The sequence below is a fragment of the Lycorma delicatula genome, chromosome 9, assembly GCF_047948215.1.
Source record: "Lycorma delicatula isolate Av1 chromosome 9, ASM4794821v1, whole genome shotgun sequence".
Taxonomy (NCBI): Eukaryota; Metazoa; Arthropoda; class Insecta; order Hemiptera; family Fulgoridae; genus Lycorma; species Lycorma delicatula.
In genome coordinates this window covers 112,778,426-112,790,677 of record NC_134463.1, presented here as the reverse complement: position 1 = coordinate 112,790,677, position 12,252 = coordinate 112,778,426, and the positions used below count along the sequence as shown (strand labels likewise).

General features: G+C 28.2%; 1 long non-coding RNA gene across 1 annotated transcript in view; it reads right to left on the bottom strand.

Annotated features, from left to right (window-relative positions):
- Window positions 1–12,252, bottom strand: part of LOC142330021 (uncharacterized) — a 73,636-nt gene that overhangs the window by 9,766 nt on the left and 51,618 nt on the right. The gene's annotated exons all lie outside the window — the stretch shown is intronic.

The following is a 12,252-nucleotide window of genomic DNA, read 5'->3' as shown; positions in this document are numbered from 1 at the left end:
GTCATAAATAAAATAATAGTTTATAATGAAAATGTAATCAAAAATAATATAGATTGAAACAAACATTGAAAAAATTCCTGTTAATACAGATATATAAATTTGTAAATATATACTGTATATAATGTGTACATTTTGCTTTCTAGGTAAATAGAAATATGCTTCCAGAAGGTCTTTTTAATGAACAACTGTTCTGTACTTTTATTAGTGATGTTACAGATGGTGTTGTTGATTTAGTATATTGTGTTTATTAAATTATGTTTGTAAAATTTTTATTGTTTGGGTTTGCATATCTGAATTTTATGTAAACAATATTTACAAAATTTGTTGTTTTTTGTGTATTCAGTTTTACAAGTTAAATCGTAAAGCTTGATTCTATTGTGTAGTGTGCTTACATGTTCCCTACACCTATGGGATCTGGTCTGTCCAATGTAAAATTGAGTACATTAATTCTGTTAAATTAGTAAAATTTAATTACCAGCAAGTATTTAAAAAAAATACAATGCAAGTATCTTCTTTTTTAGCCCACTTGTGCAAAATTAGGTAAATAATTAGCACAGCATCCTTTATTTATAGTATCTGGAAGATAACTTACCTGATTCCTTGCTAATTAAAACAAAAATATTTATTTAGGTAATGTGATCAAATTCTATTTTAGACAAAGGAAATTGGTCTTACACCAGAAGACACCACAGATAAGATAAAATTAATCAAGGGAATCAAGAACAAAAACATTTGCTTCACACCACAAGAAAAAACTCACAACATGAACATTTTCAACATTAGAAAGGGCTCAAAGATCGGAACATATGAAAAAGTACTGGGAGGACTGCAAGGCCCAAACAGTCCCATTGAAGAGACTTGGTTAATGGACTGACTAAAGTGATTTTATGTGGTCATAAAAGATAATAATAATTTTCAATAGATAATTTTTTAGGAGGAAAAAAGAACAGAAATGTATTTGCCAAATTATTGACCGGTAAGAAAAAAAAGAAAATGGTTTCCATATGCACAATTTTTGATGAAAAAGATCACAAAATGGTTTAAAATAAATTGACTACTTGCTGAATGGTTCCATAGTTTTCTATGATAATATCTGGAAGTCTTGCTTCAGCATTTTTGGTCAGAGGCACTGGTTATACCTGGTAAAGATAAATCTTGCCTCGCAAGTTATCGTCCTATCTCCTTGACCAGTACCCTATGCAAGGTGATGGAATGAATGGTAAACTGTCATGTAATGTGGTACCCAGAGAAAACTGCCCTAATTGCCCTAGAACAATGTGGTTTCCACCAGGGCATATCGTTTATTGATGATGTAGTTGCCCTGGAAGCTGCTATTCAAAACAGCTTTTTATTTCAACACCTGGTTGCTGTATTTTTTTATTTACAAAAAGCGGCATAAAAGAGAGGAATCCTAAATACACTTCATGAATGGGGTGTACAAGATAATCTCCTCACATTTATCAGGGAGTTTTCTCAGTAGATGGTCCTTCTGAGTTCGACTTTGAATGATGGTATCTGAAAGTTTCACACTGGAGAACAGAGTATCTCAGAATACCTAAGTGTTACTTTGTTTGCCATAGCCATAAATAGTATAATAAATTGCATGCGAAAACCGGTTATGTGTTTCTTTATTTGTAGATGATTTTTCTATTTACATAGTATGTAGAATTAGTTACAGGTGAGAGGCTGGTTCAAAACACAGTAACCCGCTTAGAATCATGGTGTAAATCTACTGGGTTCACATTTTCTCTGGAAAAAATGAACTGAATTTAGTTTTCCCGGTTGAGGGAACATGTTAACCATCAACTGTATTTACATGTGAACCAGTTGAGTCATGCACGCAAGTTAGATCTCTAGGAATGTGGTTAGATCAACGAAAAATGTGGGTAACATATTTGAAGGAGCTGAAGGTAAAATGTCTAAAAAATGTTAGACGTGCTGAGGGTTCTATCTAATACCCAAAGGGGAGTCGATCGTATATGCATGTTGGGCTTCTACTGAGCTTTAGTAAATTCCCAATTAGACTATGGCTGCTTGGTTATTTGTTGGCGCAGGCCATTGTTCTATAGAGCTTGGTGTAGTTCATCATATCATTCATTCATCTGTATTGCCACAGCTGCTTTTCGCTCAAGCCCCATGGTAAGTCTGCTGGTCAACAGTGGTGAACCATCTCTTTTGTAATAGACAGAAGCAAATGATATGCTCCTATGTGGCTCACATTAAAGCACAACAAACTCATCCAACCTTTTATGTGGTATTCTCAAAGCAGCATGTTAATCGATACTAGGAACATCCTAAATCTACTCCTCTGCTAGGCATCAGAGCTCAGTGCCTTTTCTCAGCTCTAAATATAAAATTACCTCCAGCCCTTACTGTTTCTCCATGTTATTACCCCTCTTGGCAGCCTTCTCTCGTTAATTACTGCCTTGATCTTTGTCAGCATAAAAAAAAGGAGATAAATCCAGTCATCTTACAAAAAAATTTTATAATATTATAAATAGCATGAATTCTGATGTTACAATTTATATTGATGGGTCTAGAAACATTAATTCTGTTGGTTGTGGCTTTATGGTTAGCAAAAAACAAACATGCACAGCCTTCCCAGCATCATCAGTATTTTCATTGCAGAACTATATGCCATTAATAAGGCCTTACATTTAATTAGCTCAAAATATTGACATGCTCTTGTTTGTTCAGATTTTATGAGTGCCTGTAAGGCACTCATAGAATCAATTAATGACATTTACTCCAGACATCCTATTGTCTGTGAGATTCATTGTGTCATTTTGCAAATGAATTACTGTAATACAACAGTGAGCTTCTGCTGGATCCCCAGCCTTATAGGAATTTCAGGCAATGTGTGTGCAGGTAGTTCAGCAAAAGAGACTTGATTTCAGCCTACTTTTACCAATCACATTGCTTCTAACAATGTGATTTTTGTCTCTCCCCTGAAGAGAGTAGTTCACGATGAATGGCAATGTGAATGGGAGAATACCATGTACAATAAATTTTGTCCAATTAAGAACACTGTTTCACCATGGATCTCCTCATGCAGAAATAACTGTTGAGAGGAAGTTATATCTGCCATTTAAGAATAGGGCACACTAAGCTCACTCATGTATATTTGATGACACAAACACATGCACTTTTTGTGCTCACTGGCCTGCCAACTATCAGTGCACCACATCTTTGTGGATTGTATCTGTTATAAGGCATTGCATCACCAGTTCATCTAGGGGCTAACATGTGAACTATTCTAGGAGATAATGAAATGTTACTATCTTTATGTTTTATGATTTCTTAGGGCCGTCCATTTATATTCAAGTATTTAAATTACTGTAGTGTGTTTCAACTATTCATGCCAATTGCTGTAAAGTGTATGGTTTTTTTTTACAGTAATTGAGATGTATAATGTGATATATCTTTGTTTATTACAAGTATATTGTGCCCTGACAATGATAACATGAAAGTGTTTTTCGTCCAGAAAGCATCCCCTAAAACAATAAAAAATAAATAAAATAAATACAGCTTTATTGTTGACTTTATCCACTGTGTTACTTTCCTGAAATTATTGTCTGTGAAAAGGATTTGTGAGCTGTTGAAACTCACAAGTGTGTTTATAAAAGAATGAAAAGTAATTTTGTAGTCATGGATTCACCCATCACTACAAATATAAATGCGTTTTTGCATAATGGCACTTCCTTATGATTCCAGTAAGATTACGTAAAGTAAAGATATTTCTTATATTTTTCATAGTGTATGTCTTAAGGTTTTTCATAAAATTAAGTTTGTATTAATTTTGAAAACAGTACTCATTGAACAGAAGTAAAACAGTTAATGGTTCAGTTAAGAAAAAAATTTCATTACTAATTTAATTTCATTCTTTTGCACTTGGGAGGCACAACCAGATCTTCAGAGTCAAAATCACTTGACTCTCTAATAATACATTTACAAAAGATCAGAAAAAATACATATGGGTGTACATATCACCCCTAATACAGTAAAACTAGATTCTGTAATAACAAAAATGCTCCCCTTTATACATGCAAAACCAAAAAAACTTTGGATTTTAATATTGTCATTATAAATTAGAAAATAATGCGTATTTCATTACATTATTTAAACATTTATTTATTTGTTTTATTGCAGTTTAAATTTGGAGCTGAAAATTGTACCTTCTGATAATAATTTGCCCGCCACTTGCGGATCAGTTGTGACACATTCAAATAGTGAACTATCACTTTTACCTGATCTTTTCTTTAAACCTTCTTCAAACTTGCAAGATGAAAATAATGAAACAGTTTTATTACTTCAAGAACAAAATAATGTACTAGATGAAAGCAAATATTTTTTACAAACATTTTAACTGTTATTTTTAATCATTTCATTTCATTAAATACAAAAATGTGTTCAAAGTATTTTACTTTTTTTACTCAGTCTTTAACTCAAGCTTGTTCTATAACCATTGAAATTTAGTTTTAATGAAAATATGTTTAATTGTTCAAAAAAAAGTGTTCCATGGATAATAAACACATAAATTTTGTTGTACCCAATATCTCTTCATTAATAATTAAACTGAAAGGTTTGCTTCTGAAATAAGAAAACATTTTTGTTAATTGCCTAACAAAATCAAACTTCTTTGAAGATTGTAAATGATAAAATGATCCATCACTGCTAGTGGCTGTCTGTACATGAATAGTTTAACTTGTATGTAATACTAGTATTTATGAATATTTTAATTCAGGTCACTAGTTTTTTTTCTTAATTTTTAAATATCTAATTATTTATCTTTACCTTTATATATATATATATATATATATATATATATATATACACATCCATTGTTTATTTATTTAATTAAAATATTAATTAAAAATCTTCCTTAGCTTAGACACCACTTATTTTCATAAAATGTCAGTCTTTTTCATAAGATAAAATGGTCTATCACTAAAAAATATTTCTAACTTTGTCATAATTTTAATGAAAATCAATTAAATATAAAAAAATAAAAAATAAAATGAATAAATATCACAATAATGTTGATAATTAGCAATCGTTATTTGGGTCCAGTTATATAATAAACAAAACACCAGAAGATTAAAATTATCCCAAGGAAGTAATAGTAACATTCTTGAGGCTTGCAAAGGCTTTCCAAAATTAAATAAAATACCATCTAACAAAAAGTGATTGGAATGTATTAAAAAATAAAACTGCAATTTTGATATAAAATAATACAGTTAATTAGGGTCAGTAATAGAAAATAATTGTATTAAAGTTATATGCAGGAAAGCTTGCAAAATTAAATTGGAACTTTGAAATTAAAAACTTGATTATTCAATTTTAACTTTTTAAAGTTAAATTTAAAATTACCTATCAACTTCAACTAAAAAATTATGTAAAGTTAAATTTAGGCTGAATGTAAACATATTATATAAACCTAAGATATCAATCTAGTCCTTTGTATAATTTGTTCATATGCCTAATTGCAATCTTTTTGTGCTCCTACCCAAAAGAGAATCCACATTTGCTGAATAATTTGTAGTTGACAAAACTTCTGGGAAGTACAAATTACATAAGTATAAGAAAAGAAAAAATAATAGCTTAAAAAAGAATTTGGCTTAAATAAGTGTTAAATTAACTTCTGTTGTATATACAGGAGATTAATACCTACAAAAGACCATATAACTCCAATTATGTACTACATTCATGGTATTCAGTACCAATTCCAATAAAAATTAAATTTAGCTAAAATTACATAGGCAGCTGCCCTTTGACGTTAGTGAATATATCTATAGCTTATTACATCAATAGAGATGTGTTGATAATTAAAAACAAATTACAGAATGGTGTCTGGGAGATATTACATAAGGGAACAAAAGCTAGAATGTAAATATGATTGAGCCTCACATCAGTTGCATTTTAATCAGTTCACATCCTCCTATTCCAACGTCAAACATTATTAATTTTTATTTTTAGATAGTAACAGCAGGAATATTATTTTAACAAAGTAAATAAATACATAAAAATTACAATACAGTTTACTTCAAAATAAATTCTAGACACATAATATATATATGAATAGTAAAGCTGGCATGTAGTATATATATAAAAATACACTTATAAAAAGAAAAAAAAACCGTTTTAAACCATATAATATAGGAATGATTAAATAAACAAAATTTATTTTAAAATAAAAGTGAATAATATGAAAGCCCAAGGTTTAATATTACGATTACATACATTACTTTAGTCCATCATGCAATTACGAAAATAAGAAAATCAGATTTATACATTAACATACTATAACATTTTTTTACTATAAAGTTTTTCCTCCAAAAATGAGCTCAGTTGGTAGATATACTGGTAATAAAAACAAAATGCCTTATTTATACTTGATCAAGGAATTTGTTCATAATTATGCATTTATTCCAAATAAGATTTAAATTTAATTTATGTTAACAAAGATATTAAATCTAAATTACAATGATGTTTTAACTGTTTAAGAATATAGATAAAAAATTCTGCCCTGATCTCTGCTCCAAGATTAAAAGTAACACTATTAAGTTACACTGGAATTCTTAAAATTTAGGTAAAGTTGATGAAATTGGTGGTTTCATTCAGTTTTTGATCAGAAAAACTAAATAAAACAAGTTCCAGTAAAACTAAGTAAAACACAAAAAGTTGATGTCATAAAACACAATATGTTATTTTTGATGTTCAATAACTTTGTTAAATTGTCAGTAAACAAATAAAATGTAACAAACATTTATATAGAATCTAATTTTGAAAAAATGTGTGATAGTAACATTAACTTAAGATTTTATGAAATTTTACTTTTATTGTAAACAACGTACAGCAAAATGTGGAGAAAAGCATTTCATTATAGCTTTAAGCCGAAACTAGACTCATTCTAATATTGGAGATTAATTTAACTTAACCTACACACAACCATACAATTATTTTACATTTCACCAAAATTCAAGGAAAGTTATCTATTCTAAAGAATAGATGTAAAAACTTTTGTAGTTGTCAAACTGAATTTCATTACAGCAACTTGACATACGGTACAAGTTTCAGCAGTAGGTTAACTTCAAGATAAAGAATATTTTGATGTTACATATAACATTGTTCAAAGTGAACAATAGTATAGAATTAATATAAAGATAAATAACATAAAGAAATAATAATATTTTATATTAACATTGTTCAAAGTGAACAATAATATAGAATTAACATAAAGATAAATAACATAAAAGATATATTATTTTAGTTTTAACATTGAACTATTGAAATGTGAATTAAAAAATACTTTGAATTGTAAATTTTCTATTCTTTAACGTACTTTGAGAAGATAACTATTGACTGATTGTCAAATATAAGGAACTATAATTATCATTTTTGTTTGAAGTATTAAAAAATACTTATACAGGTACAATCTAAAGAAAATACTCTTATTTATTTTATGTGATTGCATTCTACTGTATTTTACATTTAGCATAAATGATTTTCCAAAACATAAATGGATAAAAATCAAATTCAGAATAATTAAAATTCTAAATATATAAATTATCAGTTTATCACTAATTTTTTCATACAACAACACAGTGTATTAATGTTGAACTGAAATAATACTGGCCAGTTCTGATCATTGTAAACTGGAGACAAATTAAAAATTAAGTTATTATTTTTCTGCCATATATTACCTGATGTTAGTATGACATTTACACTGTTCTAGAAGTTGTCTTCTAAAATATTTGTGATTAGTTTTTAACCAGCCAACATCAATTATTAGTGTTACATAAATATTACAGAAAGTGTAGATTGTACTTATTTATAGAACACAAAATAAGAAAGAAATAATATAATGTGGTAGGTCCTGGGGAAGGCAGTAAACTTATCTGGTGGTTCTACAACATGGGGATATTTCAATGATCCTTGAAGTTGAAGGTTAAAATTTGAAAAGTAATGATGAAATACGAAGATTCAGAGCTACATTTAAAAATTGGTTCCCATATTTCAGCAAAGTTAAAAAATGGCAGGTAGAGTGTCATTCTATGCTGTTACATTTTATTGATAGGTAAACAAGTTATATTGAATGTCAATTAATATTTATAAATGTAGAAAATACCTTTAAATTTGTATATAATATGTTGGAAAAAATGTACGATTTATCGCCAATTTAACAACGTTATTGAACGTCAAACGTAAAAAAAAGTTTTTTGACCCTATTTTTGGCGTTTTACATGGGATATCTTAGAAACTAAGAAAGATACAGTTCTCGGACCTATGTTTATCGATTTCCCAGCTCAAAAACCGTAAGAAACAATTGAATTTGCCCCTAAATTGACCTTCCCAGAATTTCAGAAAGCCTTAATTTACTCGGAGGAACTGAAATTCGGGCGAAATCTTTCACTCTGTATAACTAGTTAACAAAGCGTTTTCAGACCTATGTTTACATGAACGTTTTTCTTATTTTTAGCCTCTAGAATGAGTTGTCAAAGTATTGCCCTATCCTCCTGAATTACCCTGTATATACTTATATTTAGTTAATGTAAGTCACACATTCTTATTATTAATGAAATGAAATAAGTCATAATAAATTCATATCGATAACAAAGTATAAGTTCATATTGAATACACTAATATTGACAATACAAAACATTATAATTTACTTTATAAACAAAAATAATTACAAAAAAATAATGTAAAATGTAAAACTATATGTAGGTTACTCTTATAAGAGAACAACTGATAATAAATAATTTACAAAACAAAAAGTAAAATGAAATTTAAGATATTAAAATGTCAATGCCTTACGTTGTAAAAATACTTTAAATAAGATGTACAAATGTACATATCCACTGCAAAAAAATTAGCGCACAGTTTTAAATATAATGTCCCTATCATCGATATCAAATTTGAACTACAGATATGTTTTAGTAAAAAATTTCTAACGTTAAATAAATTCTTATTGAAATAAAGAATACAAACTAAAATGGTAACAAAATATATTGAAAAATAACTTAAAACTTAAACAAATTTTCGTTCTAGGCGTAGTGCAAATCTATATTCTTTAAACATCTTAAAGCCATAGAATTCTTTAATCTTAAATAACGCCATAGAAATTTGCAATTTATAACTTTTCTGTAATTTGGATCACTTGCCGAGAAGTGAATTAAAAAAAAAATACATGTTTCAGTCTCTATTATAAATAATTACGTCCACTGCAATAAATAGAAGGTATACTTACGTTCTGTCATCTACAGATACAGATTCAAACTTAAAAAATTGAGAATTTTAATGTAAATTTTCATCATAAAACAGAATTTTAAAGAATCTATATTATATTAAATTTAAAAAAAAATTGTATTGGCCAAAAGCCAATATTTTTAAATAAATTAATAAAGTTTTTAAAATAAAATTTAATTTAACCCTATATTATTTGGTGAACATATTTTTATAACTGCCGTGGAAAAACAGGAAATAATTTGTTTACCGGTGAAGATATATAAATTTTTATCCTTCATCTTCACCAGTAAACAAATTATCAAAAAAGAATTCAATTTAATTATAAAATTTAATCTTTAAAGATTTGCAAATAGATTTTGACAAAATTTCCTGATCAAAACCGCGCTAAAGAATGGGGAATCCAAGTATAATTACAACTTTTGGTTGATTTATTAAGAAGTATGTATATAAAGATATTTAAGAGTTAAAAACCAGAGAGGAATTACTAGAAAAGGAATAAATTCAATCAAGTAGTTTAACAGGTACGACGCTTCAACAATATTATACTATATGTTGTCTGTCATAGTAAAAAAAGAAACTACTATTAGTAATACTGATCTGTAAAGCGGATCGTTTCTGAACTTCTGTTTGCAAATCAAAAAATTATAATTTAAAAAACAAAGGATGAATAATCATCGCATAAATTAAGTGGATCTGAGAAGGTATACACATGAAGATATCAGAAGAAAAAACCAAAGTTACTCATCTTATAGAACTAATAATAACTATAATGTTATTATAGTTAGAATCCACAATTAATTCATAACTAGTTTTTTTTTGTGATAATACCATTTTAATAAATACATGATATTGCAGTATACGAGAAAGAATCTTATATTACGCTTCCATTACATTAATTTTTAATAGTGATCTATAAAACTTATTTGTCAGTTGTTAAGAGTCTTATTTCAGGATTAACCCCGACTTTGCAATCGTTTAATTTATAACAGAGCTATTGCACATACATGTGTATGTATGCATTGTATTTCATTATTTTAATGAAAATATAGCTTGCAATATGATAGAGTGTGGGGCGAGGTATTTTTATTTATAAAATACTACTAGTATAGCGGCGACAGTGTGATGTTACATCTCATTTTTTTACAGGTATGCCTGCAACTGCTCAGTCTTCAGATCAAAGACCGATCATTTTGAGATTGAAGAAAAACAGGTAAACTACAACCGCACCTACAGTTTTTCTAATTTACCATTACATATTTATTTAAAGTATAATAATTTTAAAGTTGTATTTAGGTTATCCAATTTAAAGAAGTTACTTATAAATTTTAAGTAGCACCCTTACAATGTCATACAAATTATAAAAATTGAAGTTTAATGTTAATAAATCAGTTGTCTACAATAATGAAGCATAAGTAATGCTGGTAAGATGCGTACTAAACTTAAGAGTTTTTTCAGATAAAAATCTGTATTCAGTAAAAAAAAATAAAAAAAAAATAAAAAAAACATTAGCAGAGTTTGATACAGTAGTAGTAGTAGTTGTTCATAAAGTAGTTGTAAACAGAATCAGGGAATACTGCTGCGGTTATTGAAAATGCAGCCACAAGCACAGCCATTGAACCTAATGATTCTGATATAATATAAATGCATTACGATCATTAGTTGTGCATAAACAAACAAATGAGAAAAATAAAAATTATAAATACGGCTTCTTTTATTCATATCCTTGACAATCTAAACTTAAATATAATAAAAAAATCCCTTTCAGCACGCCGGAAGACTGAGGTAGTTTAACTAGTGCAAAGTAGGGGATAAAAAAATTTCTACCCTAAAGTTGCAACAATGATTGCATCTTCTTACAATTCCAGCAACATCCCCTTCATTTTGGCCATCCCTTACCATAAGGGTTGGTCATATCAAAAATTGCTTAAAAGATTTTATGTAACGTTTAGAGGAATAACGACAACTTTAAACCTATTCGATACTGTGCCTTTTAAGGGAGATGATTTTTTGGTCTTTGAAACCCCCATTTTTTCCATCCCCTGGGCCGATGGTCAGGAATATCAAAAAAGTTAGATAAGTTTTAGGCCCTTATCCAAAGAATAGTAGGAACTTTAATGAATTTGATATTTTACTTAATAAGAAAGTTATAGCGATATTGTTTTTTTTTTTTTTCGAGAAAGCCCCGCCCATTTTCACCTTCGTCTGATTTAGCTCATGTTCACAAAAAGTGAAATACATAGATATAGATATGTTAAAGGCAAAAATATAAACATTTACCAACAGAATTTAATAATGCTTCTTACCTTATGATTATTGTTTTTTTGTAATAGTGCTTTCAAGGATTTCCCTCATCATCAGTTATAAAATTAAAAAAAAATTGTTATGCAACTAGCTATGGTAGCTACATATGGTACTGTACTCAATTTTTTTTAAATTTTATAATATTTAATATGACAACATATTTTTACACGTTTACAATTTTATTCTGAATTTAATGTGCGATTGTTTAAAAGAAAAAGTTTGACTGATGATGAGGGGAACCCTTGAAAGCGCTATTATGAAAAAAACAGTAAGCATAAGGTAAGAAGCATTATTGAATTCTGTACTGTTGGTGGTAAACGTTTTTTATACTATTGTCTTTGGTGTAATTAGTACAGGAGAAAATATGGACAAATACAATAACAAAACAATTGGTTTTGCTAATATATATATATACACACATTTTTTGAACTTTTACCATTACAATAGGTAGCTTTCTTATGAAATATACCTAAAAATAAGTTTTTCAGATAATAAAACTTTTTCCAACTACTTGTCCCGTTTAAACAATATTAGACTATTTTTGAATAGTGTTGTATTCTACATGAATAGTAGACCTTGATCGTTTTGTATTGAACTTAACTGAACTCTTAAACAAAATTTAATTAATAAAGTGAAAATTGAATTTAAAAAAATTGTTTAATTCAATGTTTTTCACTCACTGAAAAAAAAATAAAAAAAATT